This window comes from Salvelinus namaycush, chromosome 37, assembly GCF_016432855.1.
Source record: "Salvelinus namaycush isolate Seneca chromosome 37, SaNama_1.0, whole genome shotgun sequence".
NCBI lineage: Eukaryota > Metazoa > Chordata > Actinopteri > Salmoniformes > Salmonidae > Salvelinus > Salvelinus namaycush.
Window position 1 is genome coordinate 1,568,289 of NC_052343.1, and position 16,376 is coordinate 1,584,664.

General features: G+C 45.8%; 1 protein-coding gene across 5 annotated transcripts in view; it reads right to left on the reverse strand.

Annotated features, from left to right (window-relative positions):
• LOC120030845 (transcription factor HIVEP3) overlaps positions 1 to 7,619 on the reverse strand; it is an 85,159-nt gene extending 77,540 nt beyond the window's left edge. For all 5 annotated transcript variants that reach the window (XM_038976322.1, XM_038976323.1, XM_038976324.1 and 2 more), the window contains exon 1: positions 7,432 to 7,619. The gene's annotated coding sequence lies outside the window, so the exon portion shown is untranslated. The remainder of the gene's footprint in view (positions 1 to 7,431) is intronic.
• Between the last annotated feature and the right edge of the window lie 8,757 nt (positions 7,620 to 16,376).

The window sequence follows — 16,376 nt, forward strand, 5'->3', positions numbered from 1 at the left end:
ATTTCCACTTTCACTACAAAAGGCTCACATGTCCATCATATATATATATATATATATATATGTTTAGCTAAGCAAATCAGTTAAAAACAAATTCTTATTTACAATGACGGACTACCCCGGCCAAGCCCTAACCTGGACGACACTGGGCCAATTGTGCGCCGCCCTATGGGACTCCCAATCAAAGCCGGTTTTGATACCGCCTGGAATCGAACCAGGGCCTGTACTGACGCCTCTAGCACTGAGACACATTGCCTTAGACTGGTGCGCCACTCGGGAGCCCAAACTGCTAAATACAGTATGTGTATGCGACCAACATCAACACATGTCAAACAATGAGTGTCTTCTTGAATGTTGCATCACGGCTGTTGCGTATAGTTTATCAAATCTTATGTCACATGCGCCGAATACAACCGGTGTAGACCTTACAGTGAAATGCTTACTTACAAGCCCTTAACCAACAAAGCAGTTAAGAAAAATAGCAACAAAAAAGACATAAAAGTAACAAATAATTAATTATTAATTTATTATTATTAAAGAGCAGCAGTAAAATAACAAAAGAGAGGCTATGTACAGGGGGTACCTGTACAGAGTCAATGTGCGGGGGCACCGGTTAGTCGAGGTAATTGAGGTAATATGTACATGTAGGTAGAGTTATTAAAAAGTGACTATGCATAGATAACAGAGAGCAGTCTAGATGTTCAGGAGTCTTACGGCTTGGGGGTAGAAGCTGTTTAGAAGCCTCTTGGACCTAGACTTGGCGCTTCGGTACCAGTTGCTATGCGATAGAGAGAACAGTCTATGACTAGGGTGGCTGGACTCCGAATTTGTTCCTTCCTCTGACACCGCCTGGTATAGAGGACCTGGATGGCAGGAAGCTTGGCCGCAGTGATGTACTGGGCCGTAAGCACTACCCTCTGTAGTGCCTTGTGGTCGGAGGCCGAGCAGTTGCCATACCAAGCAGTGATGCAACCCATCAGGATGCGCTCAATGGTACAGCTGTAGAACTTTTTGAGGATCTGAGGCTCCATGCCAAATCTTTTCAGTCTCCTCAGGGGGAATAGGCTATGTCGTGGCCTATTTACAACTGTCTTGGTGTGTTTGGTCCATTCTAGTTTGTTGGTGAGGTGGACGGCAAGGAACTTGAAGCGCTCAACCTGCTCCACTACAGCCCCATCTATGAGAATGGGGGCGTGCTTGGTCCTCCTATTCCTGTAGTCCACAATCATCTCCTTTGTCTTGATCACGTTGAGGGAGAGGTTGTTGTCCTTGCAGCACACGGTCAGGTCTCTGACCTCCTCCCTATAAGCTGTCTCATTGTTGTCGGTGATCAGGCCTACCACTGTTGTGTCATCGACAAACTTAATGGTGTTGGAGTCGTGCCTGGCTGTGCAGTCATGAGTGAACAGGGATTACAGGAGGGGACTGAGCACGCACGCGAGGGGTCCCATGTCGATGATCAGCGTGGCGAATGTGTTGTTAGCTACTCTTACCACCTCGGGGCGGCACGTCAGGAATTCCAGGATCCAGTTGCAGAGGGAGGTGTTTAGTCCCAGGGACCTTAGCTTATTGATGAGCTTTTGAGAGCACTATGGTGTTGAACGCTGAGCTGTAGTCAGTGAATAGCATTCTCACATAGGTGTTCCTTTTGTCCAGGTGTGAAAGGGCAGTGTGAAGTGCAATAGAGATTCCATCATCTGTGAATGTTGGGCCGGTATAAAATTGGAGTGGGTCTAGAGTTTCTGGGATAATGGTGTTGTGAGCCATGATCAGCCTTTCAAAGCACTTCATGGCTACAGACGTGAATGTTACGGGTCTGTAGTCATTTAGGCAGGTTGCCTTAGTCTTATTGGGCACAGGGACTATGGTGGTCTGCTTGAAACATGTTGGTATTACAGACTCAGACAGGGAGAGGTTGAAAATGTCAGTGAAGACACTTGCCAGTTGATCAGCGCATGCTTGGAGTACACGTCCTGGTAATCCGTCTGGCACTGTGGCCTTGTGAATGGTGACCTGTTTAAAAAGGTCTTACTCTCAACGCCTGCGGAGAGCGTGATCACAGTCATCCGGAACAGCTGATGCACTCATGCATGTACCAGTGTTAGTTGCCTCGAAGCGAGCTTAGAAGTAATTTAGCCCGTCTAGTAGGCTTGTGTCACTGGGCAGCTCGCGGCGGTGCTTCCGTTTGTAGTCTGTAATAGTTTGCAAGCCCTGCCACATCCGACGAGCGTCAGAGCCGGTGTAGTACAAATTGATCTTAGTCCTGTATTCACGCTTTCCACGGTATGGTGGTTCGTCGGAGGGCATAGCAGGATTTCTTATAAGCTTCTGGGTTAGAGTCCCGGTCCTTGAAAGCTTCAGCTCTAGCATTTAGCTCAGATGTTGCCTGTAATCCATGGCTTCTGTTTGGGTTATGTACGTAGTCACTGTGGGTACGAAGTCACCGATGCACTTACTGATGAAGCCAGAGACTGATGTGGTGTACTCCTCAATGCCATCGGAAGAATCCCAGAACATATTCCAGTCTGTGCTAGCAAAACAGTCCTGTAGCTTAGTATCTGCTTCATCTGACCACTTTTTTATTTATTTACAGAGTCACTGGTGCTTCCTGCTTTAATTTGACGATAGAATTATGGTCAGATTTGCCAAATGGAGAGCGAGGGAGACCTTTGTACGCGTCTCTGTATATGTAGTAAAGATGGTTATTTTCCCTCTGGTTGCACATTTAACATGCTGGTAGAAATTAGGTCAAACGGATTTAAGTTTCCCTGCATTAAAGTCCCTGGCCACCTCTGGATGGGTGTTTTCCTGTTTGCTTATGACCGTATACAGCTCATTGAGTGCGGTCTTAGTGCCATCATCGGTCTGTGGTGGTATGTAGACAGCTACGAAAAATACAGATGAAAACTCTAGGTAGATAGTGTGGTATACAAGAAGTTACAAATAAAATAAAAAATAAAAAAAATAGCCCAGTTGGTTAAGAGCTCATAAAATCGACAGCCATTATCCTAAGTATTCTTCAGATACACATATTTTATCCTACTGCTGCTAGCTACTGCTAGCTAGTATTGTGAGCATTACCGCTCTAGGGTATGTGGGACAGTAGCGTGTTGACATCTAGTGGAAGCCTTAGGAAGTGCAATATGACCCCATTTCCACTGTATCTTGGATAAGCAAAGAGTTGAAAAACTACAAACCTCAGATTTCCCACTTCCTGGTTGGATTTTCTCTCAGGTTTTTGCCTGCCATATGAGTTCTGGTATACTCACAGACATCATTCAAACAGTTTTAGAAACTTCAGAGTGTTTTCTATCCAAATCCACTAATAATATGCATATCCTAGCATCTGGGCCTGAGTAGTAGGCAGTTACTCTGGGCACGCTTTTCATCCGGACGTGAAAATACTTCCCCCTACCCAAGAGAGATTAAAAGCAATTATGTCATCTGAGCGAGAGACCTCGGTATATTGTTTTAGTACATTTCTGACAGTGTTTCTTTGTAAAGTTTGATTTCATATAGTTTGGGATTTTGGATCCCGCGGCTCAGTTGGGCTCAGTTGAAGTGAACGCTACTGCAGTGCAACTCGGTACTCAGACCCCTTGACTTTTTCCACATTTTTCTATGTTATAGCCTTATTCTAAAATGGATTAAATTAAAATGTCCCCCTCAATCTACACACAATATCCAATAATGACAAAGCGAAAACAGGTTTAGATTTTTTTGGGCAAATTTATTTAACATAAAAAACAGATACCTTATTTAAATAAGTATTCAGACCCTTTGCTATGAGACTCAAAATTGAGCTCAGGTGCATCCTGTTTCCAGTGATCATGTATAAGATGTTTCCACAACTTGATTGGAGTCCACCTGTAGTAAATTCAATTGATCGGACATGATTTGGAAAGGCACACACCTGTCTACAGTATAAGGTCCCACAGTTGACAGTGCATGTCAGAGCAAAAACCAAGTAATGAGGTCAAAGGAATTGTCCGTAAAGCTCCGAGACAGGACTGTGTCGAGGCACAGATCTGGGGAAGGGTACAAAAACATTTCTGTAGCATTGAAGTTCCCTAAGAACACAGTGGACTCCATCATTCTTAAAATGGAGGAAGTTTGGAACCACCAAGACTCTTCTTAGAGTTGGCCGCCCAACCAAACTGAGCAATCAGGAGAGAAGGGCCTTGGTCAGGGGGTTGACCAAGAACCCGATGGTCACTCGGACAGAGCTCCAGAGTTCCTCTGTGGAGATGGGAGAACCTTCCAGAAGGACAACCATTTCTGCCGCACTCCACCAATCAGGCATTTATAGTAGAGTGGCCAGACGGAAGCCACTCCTCAGTAAAAGGAACATGACAGCACACTTGGAGTTGCCTAAAGGCACCAAAAGGACTCTCAGACCATGAGAAACAAGATTCTCTGGTCTGATGAAACCAAGATTGAACTCCTTGGCCTGAATGCCAAGATTCATGTCTGGCGGAAACCTGGCACCTTCCCTACGGTGAAGCACGGTGGTGGCAGCATCATGCTGTGGGGATGTTTTTCAGAGGCAGGATTGAGGGAAAGATGAACGGAGCAAAGTACAGAGAGATCCGTGATGAAAACCTGCTCCAGAGTGCTCAGGGCCTCAGACTGGGGCAAAGGTTCACCTTTCAGCAGGACAACGAGCCTAAGCACACAACCAAGATAACGCAGGAGTGAATTCGGGACAAGTTTCTGAATGTCCTTGAGTGGCCCAGCCAGAGCCCGGAATTGAACCCGATTGAACATCTCTGGAGAGACCTTATAATAGCTGTGCAGCAACACTCCCCATCCATCCTGATAGAGCCTGAGAGGATTTGCAAAGAAGAATGTGAGAAACTCCCCAAATAAAGGTGTGCCAAGCTTGTAGCATCATACCCAAGACAAAGTACTGAGTAAAAGGTCTGAATACTTATGTAAAATTATCCATTTTTTTAATTGTATACATTTGCAACAATTTCTAAATACCTGTTTTTGCTTTGTCATTATGGTGTAATGTGTGTAGATTGATGAGGATTTTTTTTACATACATTACAATTCACAGGGTCTGAATACTTTCCGAATGCACTATACACACACACACACACAGCTCCTCCTAATATTTCTAAATTCCATTATTTTACTTTTGTGTGTGTGTCTTAGATATTACTGCACTGTTGGAGCTAGGAACACAAGCATTTCGCTACACCCGCAATAACATCTACTAAATACAGTATGTGTATGCGACCAATACAATTTTAGTTACTAGAGGAACACGATGTTTGTTTTAAAATAGGACAAATATAAACAAAATGTTTATGTTTCAATGCAGTACACATTGTAAGTGAAATAATATATTGACGTGACCTCCTCTACTTAGCTGTTAGGAGAGGAGGCAGAAATCAATTATAAATCAAATCGAACAACAAAATGAAGCGACCAACCAATCAACCAATTGCAGAGGGCGATCAGCGAGCATCTTGGACACATTCTGTCAGAAAATGTCTTGGTGGTGCTAGTCAGTATTACACTTAAGCTGTAATGAAACTTGTACATGGAAAATAATAAAGACGGAGGCAACAGATGATTGAAATGGGTAGATTTATTTGTAATGAAACACTGATGGGTTGTTAATGAGATTATTAGGAATGTGCACAGTGAAAATTCTAAACTTCCAAAAGAGCGAGATACTTCTCTCTGAATGAAGGACAGTATAAAAAAAATGAAAGAAATGTATGCAGATTTTAAAATTACACACACTAATAAGTAATGACCCATTAATATATGAGGTAATAGAAAATATAAAGGAAATAAGGAATAGATGCAAAGCAAACGCTTCAGGATTTCATTAAAAATATATTTTTTATATCATGGGCATGTCATGTAGGCCTACAGTATAGTCTAACTGTTTGTCCTAAAATGCCCCTGATGGCAGTACCTTTTAGCGTGCGTAAAAAGGAACCACGAACGCATCGCACCAAACGCAGACAATAACAAAAATTTATTGACCATGTCCTATGACCAATGCACAGAAAATGTCATATCACCAGTATAAGAAGGAGATCTCATACGATCAGCATTATTGTAATGTGGGTTTTCAGCCAGGCGACCCACTACAGTGCACCGACTCAAGTTTCCCAACAAAGCAGCCCATCGCTAGGCTATAAGTAATTTCATTCTGGGCAGTGGGCGCTCTCCAGAATTCATCATCAACAGATGACTGGCATATAGGTAAGCCAAAACTGGTTGAATGCATTCTTTGCTTTCACATTGCAAGATGATATTTCTAGAACTCGCATCTTGGCAGATGTAGGCCTATGTAGACTATTCTAAGCTATTATTCACTGTATAACATGATCAACTGCAATCATCAAGACTATGTTGAGCAAGTTAGCACATTAATTCATATAAATGGTCAGACTTGACGTTGGTGAATGAAGGCAGGTAGGCCGAACGATTTTTTGCCACCCTTCTTTTTCCCGAATGCACAAGAATGTAACCAAAAAAACACAAATAAATGTACATTTATTTTACGCACACAATTGATACTAGAAATGCACGATATTAGGCTATATTACAAAAAAACGGTCTGTTTTCAACGGACAGTTGCGCGCATGTCAAATATATAGCATATTCTTATTTTATCCTATGTCAAAATACAACACATTCAACATTCCTATCAATAATAACATAACATATTCAGAATTTGATCAAAGACAGTACAGTATGAAGATAGGCAGAAACTGCTTGTTCAGTAGAGATCCACGATCACACTTGGCGATGTCATGGCGATGTTAGCTCGCGAAACTCATGCGCAGAAACACGTAAATGGTCTAACGGTCGTCTCGCACCAAACTACGCATGTGCAGGCCGTCAGATAAAGGCCCTCCTTCGATATGAAGTTGTTTCTGAATTAAATGAAAACGTTAGTTTGTCACCTTCAAGAGGCTGGAGTGTTCAACTATTTAAGAGATTGGCTCGAATCAAGGTTGTACCTTTACATTTCGAGAACATTAACTAAGGAAGAATTACTCTCATTGAGTTGTCAAACACCAAACCTGGAACTGGTCTGTTGGTCTGTTTCGCAAGCGTTCCCGAAAGTCTTGCGATGTTGTGACTCTGGGTTTAGAAACTCTGTGATTTGACAGTCAGGAAGTGCAATTCAATTCACGGCATGTACTACAGTTCCAATACCGTTACAGTAGCAATGTAATACTGTCCACTTCACACTGAGATTAGGCAACTTGAATCTTGAGCAGCTCAAATATTGGAAAAATAGAGTGTCAAAGTCCTCCACTTCACAGCATTAGCCTACAACTGCCATATTTCTTCTTATTTCATAGAGCTTGAACATAATGGCATCAAATTATTCATGAACCCGGTCATTCGAAAGACTAAAATACATAGCGTGAAGTTACACCGTTTAGCACTACTTACCAGCTTGCTACGGTGTGGGTACTGTAGCGAAAGGGCCAGAAGTCCGCATTTCCTCAGCTGTGTCGCGGTGTGTGCAGTGCAGATCTGGCACTAAACAAACTGGGGGGGCTTTCCCTACGCCTTGTCAAACTGGAACTACGAAGCCACATTCAGCTGATTAGAACAACAAAAACACAATCTCGCGCTAAGCAAACACTCAGCGCCGCCGCACGAGACGTCAAAAGGATCCCGCCCCCTTTCCTCGTCTCCCATTGGCCTGGCTTGCTAGGACATTTTAAATAGATGGGACTTGTGAAGCAAAGTCCGCACTTTAAATATTCGTCATACTTCTTATAATTACTACCTGGAAAACGACGTTTACCTAATCTCAGTTTATGTATAGTGTAGAAAATCATTGTATCATCTAAACCGCTGTGAAATATATTTAACATAATCAAAAATATTGCATTTTCAGGTATTTGAAGCTGGTGTATAAAACCAAAAGCAAAAGATGCAAAAATTAAACTTAATCACACTAATCATAGAAATAGCGCACATAGAACATATCTACTATCGCTTCTTAGACTTGCTGTCAATGAGAATGACATCTATAATTGATATTTCTATGTAAATTGGGTCATCCAAAAAGTTACATATTGCAGCTTTAAGCTAAACACCTCATTCAAACTTTAAAATGTGCAGACCGGTCAGGACCTGTGTGTGTGTGTGTGTGTGTGTGTGTGTGTGTACAACTTTTTGATCTTTTATACTTTTATAACTATTAAGCTTTTTGTCCTTTTTTGTCCATCTTCATTCATTTTCATGGGATTCCTTCAACATTCTAAAGGTCCTGTTGTGATATAATCAACTCCCAGACTTCCAACATACCATTCACTGTGAACAACACAACTTTTGACAAAAATATGCTACACTGAACACTTTCCCAACAAGTTAAACAGAAAGCATATGAAATCTAAACTCTACTTCCAAACAATTGACATTTTTACAACTGTCACAGAACTTTAGACAAAAACTTAGGGTGTGACATATTGGTCTACTTATCTGCTATTCAAATCAGGAATCAGAACATAATTATCTGCTACCAATAAAAAAGACAGCTTAGTCACCACAACTACTTTTTGTCTCAACTTTTACAAACTGACATTTTCACCACTTTCCCAGCACTTTAGAGGGTATAACACATTGGTATACTGCTCAGCTATTTAAGGGTGTTTTCACATATAGTTCTCTTTAAAAGAACCGATCTCAGTCCTCTTTAGAGTGAACTCTGGGGTAAAAAAAGAGCAAAATAACTCAGTTCTATTTGTATTCACATTGCCCTTTCCTTTGAATGAGGACTCAACTCTTTTGCCAGTTCACATCAACTATTTTGTGGACCAAGTCCTCTTTGCATTCACATTGCTATGTTTAGAAAGGAAAGTTTGTGGTCATATGCACATCCTTAAAAACATAGGTGCTGGGCTAATAAAGAATACTAGTATAGAACAAGTTAAAGCTCCCAATTCACCACTTATTGACAACGTTTTGACCCGAAATGGATCTTCGTCTGGTCAAACACAGTGTTCACATCCCAAAATATACACATTTCACCTCACATGACCATTGCGGACATGACGCATGGTGGGTGCAAATCTTGAACATAACTTACAACATCAATTAACATGTCTCAATCAAAATTGTACAGCCAGAAGTACAGAAACGAGTCGGAGTCTGTACCCTGAATTTAAAGGGTGGCTGAAGCCAGTAATTGGGGATGATTGTTGGGCATACTGTGCGTACTGCAAATCAGATATGCTTGCAAAAATGTATGACATCTGTAACGGCAGTCTACTTCATCCTCCTCCTCAGACGAGGAGAGGCGAGAAGGATCAGAGGACCAATGTGCAGCGTGGTAATTTGACATAATGAATTTAATTAGACAAAACAAAAACACTATACAAAATAACAAAAGAACATACCGTCACAGTCCTATCTGGTGCAGAACACAAACACAGAGACAGGAAACAACCACCCACAATCCCCAACACAAAACAAGCCACCTATATATGATTCTCAATCAGGGACAATGATTGACAGCTGTCTCTGATTGAGAACCATATCAGGCTGAACATAGAAACAGACGAACTAGACACACAACATAGAATTCCCACCCAGCTCACGTCCTGACCAACACTAAACAAGCAAAACACACAAGAACTATGGTCAGGACATGACAGTACCCCCCTCCTGAGGTGCGGACTCCGGACGCACCCCTAAAACTCCAGGGGAGGGTCTGGGTGGGCATCTGTCCGCGGTGGCGGCTCCGGCGGTGGACGAGGACACCACTCCACCACTGTCTTTGTCCCCCTCCTTAGCGTCCTTTGAGTGGCGACCCTCGCCCACGACCTTGACCTAAGAATCCTCCCCAAGGCCCCCACATGATTTAGGAGGTAGCTCAGGACAGAGAGGTAGCTCAGGACAGAGAGGTAGCTCAGGACAGAGAGGTAGCTCAGGACAGAGAGGTAGCTCAGGACAGAGGGGCAGCTCAGGAAAGAGGGGCAGCTCAGGACGAATGGCAGCTCCGGACTGAATGGCAGCTCCGGACTGAATGGCAGCTCCGGACTGAGTGGCAGCTCCGGACTGAGTGGCAGCTCCGGACTGAGTGGCAGCTCCGGACTGAGTGGCAGCTCATGACTGAGGGGCAGCTCATGACTGTGGGGCAGCTCATGACTGTGGGGCAGCTCATGACTGTGGGGCAGCTCATGACTGTGGGGCAGCTCATGACTGGAGGGCAGCTCATGACTGGAGGGCAGCTCATGACTGGAGGGCAGCTCATGACTGGAGGGCAGCTCATGACTGGAGGGCAGCTCATGACTGTAGGGCAGCTCATGACTGTAGGGCAGCTCTAGACTGTAGGGCAGCTCTAGACTGTAGGGCAGCTCATGACTGTAGGGCAGCTCATGACTGTAGGGCAGCTCATGACTGTAGGGCAGCTCATGACTGTAGGGCAGCTCATGACTGGAAGGCAGCTCATGACTGGAAGGTAGCTCATGACTGGAGGGCAGCTCATGACTGGAGGGCAGCTCATGACTGGAGGGCAGCTCTGGCAGCTCCTGACTGGCTGGCGGCTCTGACAGCTCCTGACTGGCTGGCGGCTCTGGCAGCTCCTGACTGGCTGGCGGCTCTGGCAGCTCCTGACTGGCTGGCGGCTCTGGCAGCTCCTGACTGGGTGGCGGCTCTGGCAGCTCCTGACTGGCTGGCGGCTCTGGCAGCTCCTGACTGGCTGGCGGCTCTGGCAGCTCCTGACTGGCTGGCGGCTCTGGCAGCTCCTGACTGGCTGGCGGCTCTGGCAGCTCCTGACTGGCTGGCGGCTCTGGCAGCTCCTGACTGGCTGGCGGCTCTGGCAGCTCCTGACTGGCTGGCGGTTCTGGCAGCTCCTGACTGACGGACGGCTCTAGCGGCTCCTGACTGGCGGACGGCTCTAATGGCTCGGGACAGACGGGCGGCTCTGAAGGCTCGTGGCAGACGGATGGCTCAGATGGCGCTGGGCAGACGGATGGCTCAGATGGCGCTGGGCAGACGGATGGCTCAGACGGCGCTGGGCAGACGGATGGCTCAGATGGCGCTGGGCAGACGGATGGCTCAGACGGCGCTGGGCAGACGGATGGCTCAGATGGTGCTGGGCAGGCAGGCAGCTCAGACGGCGCTGGGCAGGCAGGCAGTGCAGGCAGCTCAGACGGCGCTGGGCAGACGAGCAGTGCAGGCGGCGTTGAGCAGACGAGCAGTGCAGGCAGTTCAGACGGCGCTGGGCAGGCAGGCAGCTCAGACGGCGCTGGACAGACGAGCAGTGCAGGCGGCGTTGAGCAGACGAGCAGTGCAGGCAGTTCAGACGGCGCTGGGCAGGCAGGCAGCTCAGACGGCGCTGGACAGACGAGCAGTGCAGGCGGCGTTGGGCAGACGGCCGACTCTGACCTGCTGAGGCGCACAGTAGGCCTGGTGCGTGGTGCCGGAACTGGTGGTACCGGACTGGAGACACGCACCTCAAGGCTAGTGCGGGGAGCAGGAACAGGGCACACTGGACTCTCGATGCGCACTATAGGCCTGGTGCGTGGTACCGGCACTGGTGGTACCGGGCTGAGGGCACGCACCTCAGGGCGAGTGCGGGGAGAAGGAACAGTGCGTACAGGGCTCTGGAGATGCACAGGAGGCTTGGTGCGTGGTGCCGGAACTGGAGGTACTGGGCTGGAGACACGCACCACAGGGAGAGTGCGTGGAGGAGGAACAGGGCTCTGGAGACGCACTGGAAGCCTGGTGCGTGGTGTAGGCACTGGTGGTACTGGGCTGGAGCGGGAAGGTAGCGCCGGATATACCGGACCGTGCAGGCGTACTGGCTCCCTTGAGCACTGAGCCTGCCCAACCTTACCTGGTTGCATGCTCCCCGTAGCCCGTCCAGTGCGGGGAGGTGGAATAACCCGCACTGGGCTGTGTTGGCGAACCGGGGACACCATGCGTAAGGCTGGTGCCATGTACACCGGCCCGAGGAGACGTACTGGAGGCCAGATATGTAGAGCCGGCTTCATGGCACTTGGCTCAATGCTCACTCTAGCCCGCCCAGTGCGGGGAGGTGGAATAACCCGCACCGGGCTATGCACCCGTACAGGAGACACCGTGCGCTCTTCCGCATAACACGGTGTCTGCCCGTACTCCCGCTCTCCACGGTAAGCATGGGAAGTGGGTGCAGGTTTCCTACCTACCTTCGCCACACTACCCTTTAGCCCCCCCCCCCCAAGAAATGTTTGGGGTTTCTTCACGGGCTTCCAGCCACGCTTCCGTGCTGCCTCCTCATACCACCGCTCCTGGGCTTTAGCTGCCTCCATCTCTTTCCGAGAGCGGCGATATTCTCCAACCTTAGCCCAGGGTCCTTCTCCGTTCAATATTTGCTCCCATGACCATTCCTCCTGGTACCGCTGCTGCTGTCGCTGCTGCCCGTTCTCACGCTGCTTGATCCGGGTTTGGTGGGTGGTTCTGTAACGGCAGTCTACTTCATCCTCCTCCTCAGACGAGGAGAGGCGAGAAGGATCAGAGGACCAATGTGCAGCGTGGTAATTTGACATAATGAATTTAATTAGACAAAACAAAAACACTATACAAAAGAACATACCGTCACAGTCCTATCTGGTGCAGAACACAAACACAGAGACAGGAAACAACCACCCACAATCCCCAACACAAAACAAGCCACCTATATATGATTCTCAATCAGGGACAACGATTGACAGCTGTCTCTGATTGAGAACCATATCAGGCTGAACATAGAAACAGACGAACTAGACACACAACATAGAATTCCCACCCAGCTCACGTCCTGACCAACACTAAACAAGCAAAACACATAAGAACTCTGGTCAGGATGTTACAACATCAAAAAAACATTGTTTTTACAGCAAAGCATATAAATAAATCAAAACCGTACAACCCCACAACGCAGTCTACATTACCACAGTTGGTTAAGAAAGTGGATAACTGCAAAAGAGCAGAAGCTACTATGGCAATGGCCATTGCGGAGCATTGTTCGCTGCTAGCATGCGACCATTTAGGTATGGCTTGCAAAGCTGCCTCTTCAGATTCTGTGGCAGCAACAAACTTCCAAATGCACCGCACCAAGTGCACAGAAATGATTAGGGGGGTACTGGCACCTTATTTTCTCAAAAGAGTAACATCAGATGTGGGGGGGTGAGAAGTTCAGTCTCCTTTTGGATGAGAATAGCAAAGGCGGTAGTTGAGTTTCTTGAGAAGTGTAACCTTAAAAAAGAGAATCTTCAGGGTATTGGCACTGATAATGTGTCTGTGATGACTGAGGTGCACAACGGGGTGGACAAGATTTTAAAGGAAGAATGTGCATTTCCCAATTTGGTACTCATCCGCTGTGTGTGCCATTCTTTACAATTGGCTGTCAGTGCAGCATCCAAAGAAACCATCCCTAGGAGTGTTGAGTACGTAATCAGGGAAACCTGCAACTGGTTTTCGATTTCCCCAAAATGGCACGAGGTGTACAAAGCAGTGTATGCTTTGTACGCACTCGTTGGCTATCCATTGAGCCTGCGGGAACTCGTATATTGAGCCAGTGGGAAGAACTGAAACTCCACTTTGAGTTGACCAAGGCCATTGAGCGTTGCTTCATGGCGCATGTGCTCCACGCCATGTACATGGACAAGACCAACTATGTCTACCTGACATTCTTGAAATCAATCCTGTCCGATGTACAAGTTGCAGTGAAGTCATTTGAGGGAGAGCAAACAGATCCTGTCTAGCTTTTGGACAATCTGGTACACCTCTTAACATCAATTTGCAGCAGAGTAGTCAACCCTATGGCAAAAATTGATGTCCTGAAGGATGCCATTGATGGACATCTCAGTCAATCACCATACCTTGGGTACCTTTTCGAGAGCACGGTGTACCAACTCAGTCTTGCGCCAGAGGACAAAAAGGCCATTCGGAGACAGTGCATCAACTACATTTAAACTACAACTACATTGTTGCTTTAAGCAAGGAGCTGCAAGCAAGGCTCCCAGACAACCTTGAAGCATTGCGAAACATGGCCTTGTTCAGTGTTAAGGAAACGCTAAAGCACAATAAAGGCACCACTGAAATTATTAAAGTAGCTGAGCTGCTGGGATACCAGCCCCAAACAATTGATCAAATTGTTTCCCAATGGAGAAACATCCATCTGTTTAGGTGGGACTCAACTGAAAATACAGTCGAGTTTTGGAGTGAAGTCAATAACTACACAGACTCTTCCGGCTCAAGTCCATTTGAAGAACTGTGCAAAGCTACACTCGATGCCCTCTCCTTGCAACACTCGAATGCGGAGGTTGAACGGCTGTTCAGCCAAGTGAGTGTGGTCAAGTCAAAGTTAAGAAATAGAATGTCACTGCACACTCTCAACTCCCATACTCCTGGTGCGGTATGGACTGAAGCTGGCTGGTGATACCTGTTACCAGCATAAACTAAAGTTTAGTTCTGCAGCAGTTTGGCACCACAGCAGCATACAGCTTTAGGGCCACTCCATACTCTACTGCTGGTTCCAGCTCCGTGACAATGCAGTTGGACAGTGAAGATGAAGAGGATTTCCTTGCCAATCTATGATTCATCATATTTACAGTACTTTCTGATACTGGCGGAGACACACAGCTGATGGTGGCAGTGTGTACTGCAGTGTGTGCGAGAACAGTGGCAATATCTGGAGGAAACCATTGATCAGATAGCAAGCCAAGCAGCACAGCAACTTGGAGAGAGCTGGAGAGAGATGCCTAGCGCACACATCATTATTTGAGTTAAGTTGCTTGTTCAATAAGATAGCATATATACCTTGTTATTAGCTTGTACCTATAACTGTTGATCAGTTAGGTAGCATGTTAACTAACTACCAATACACTGCTTAAAATTATATTTGTTCAGAATGTGTAGGTCTACTAGTTAAAAATAAAATAAAATGTAATTGTTCAATAATTCAATGTGTTGTGTTTAAAAAAATATGTGATCATATAAAATGTGTTGTGTTTATATTACTTTTACAAATAAAAAAATATGATAATAAACAAACAAATCTAAACTAACAAATGTCAAATCATATTTTTCACCGAGATGGCCAGTCAATTTGAGTAACGTGATTACGTAATGACGTCATCGTGCAATGACATCACAACATCATTTAGCAACTTTTAGCAACAAATCGACCTGCCTCTAACAACTTCTCCTGAAAATTAGTTGGCAACACTGGATGGATGCCACATACTTTAAATTTGTCAAACTTTGCATCATCTTCAGTCCAGCCAGAGTCCGTCAAACCACAGAAGAAGATGAAAATATGTGAATTTTGGTGATGGCTTTATGTGATAGCTAGCAACTTGTAAACAATTACTCATTCCTATGAGTACTATTTTAATAGTAATGTTAAATAATACAAATTGGCTGTTAAGCCAATTATATGACTGTTGCCTCCATTTTAAGTTTATTGTGATGGTAATGATGTTTGTTTTTGATGATAATTATTAGATGGTGGTCGCTAGGTACAATGTATCTAAATAAAGGTGAAATAAAATAAAATATATATTCAACCTGCTCTGCATTGCAAGCTAGATTGACTTGCTATAAAGTTAGAGAAACATGTAACTAAACAAAACATGTTTCATTATCGCCTAAAACAATAAACACTGCTCAAAAAAATAAAGGGAACACTTAAACAACACAATGTAACTCCAAGTCAATCACACTTCTGTGAAATCAAACTGTCCACTTAGGAAGCAACACTGATTGACAATACATTTCACATGCTGTTGTGCAAACGGAATAGACAACAGATTGAAATTATAGGCAATTAGCAAGACACCCCCAATAAAGGAGTGGTTCTGCAGGTGGTGACCACAGACCACTTCTCAGTTCCTATGCTTCCTGGCTGATGTTTTGGTCACTTTGAATGCTGGCGGTGCTTTCACTCTAGTGGTAGCATGAGACGGAGTCTACAACCCACACAAGGCGCTAAGGTAGTGCAGCTCATCCAGGATGGCACATCAATGCAAGCTGTGGCAAGAAGGTTTGCTGTGTCTGTCAGCGTAGTGTCCAGAGCATGGAGGCGCTACCAGGAGACAGGCCAGTACATCTGGAGACGTGGAGGAGGCCGTAGGAGGGCAACAACCCAACAGCAGGACTGCTACTTCCGCCTTTGTGCAAGGAGGAGCAGGAGGAGCACTGCCAGAGCTCTGCAAAATGACCTCCAGCAGGCCACAAATGTGCATGTGTCTGCTCAAACAGTCAGAAACAGACTCCATGAGGGTGGTATGAGGGCCCGACGTCCACAGGTGGGGGTTGTGCTTACAGCCCAACACCGTGCAGGACGTTTGGCATTTGCCAGAGAACACCAAGATTGGCAAATTCGCCACTGTGCTCTTCACAGATGAAAGCAGGTT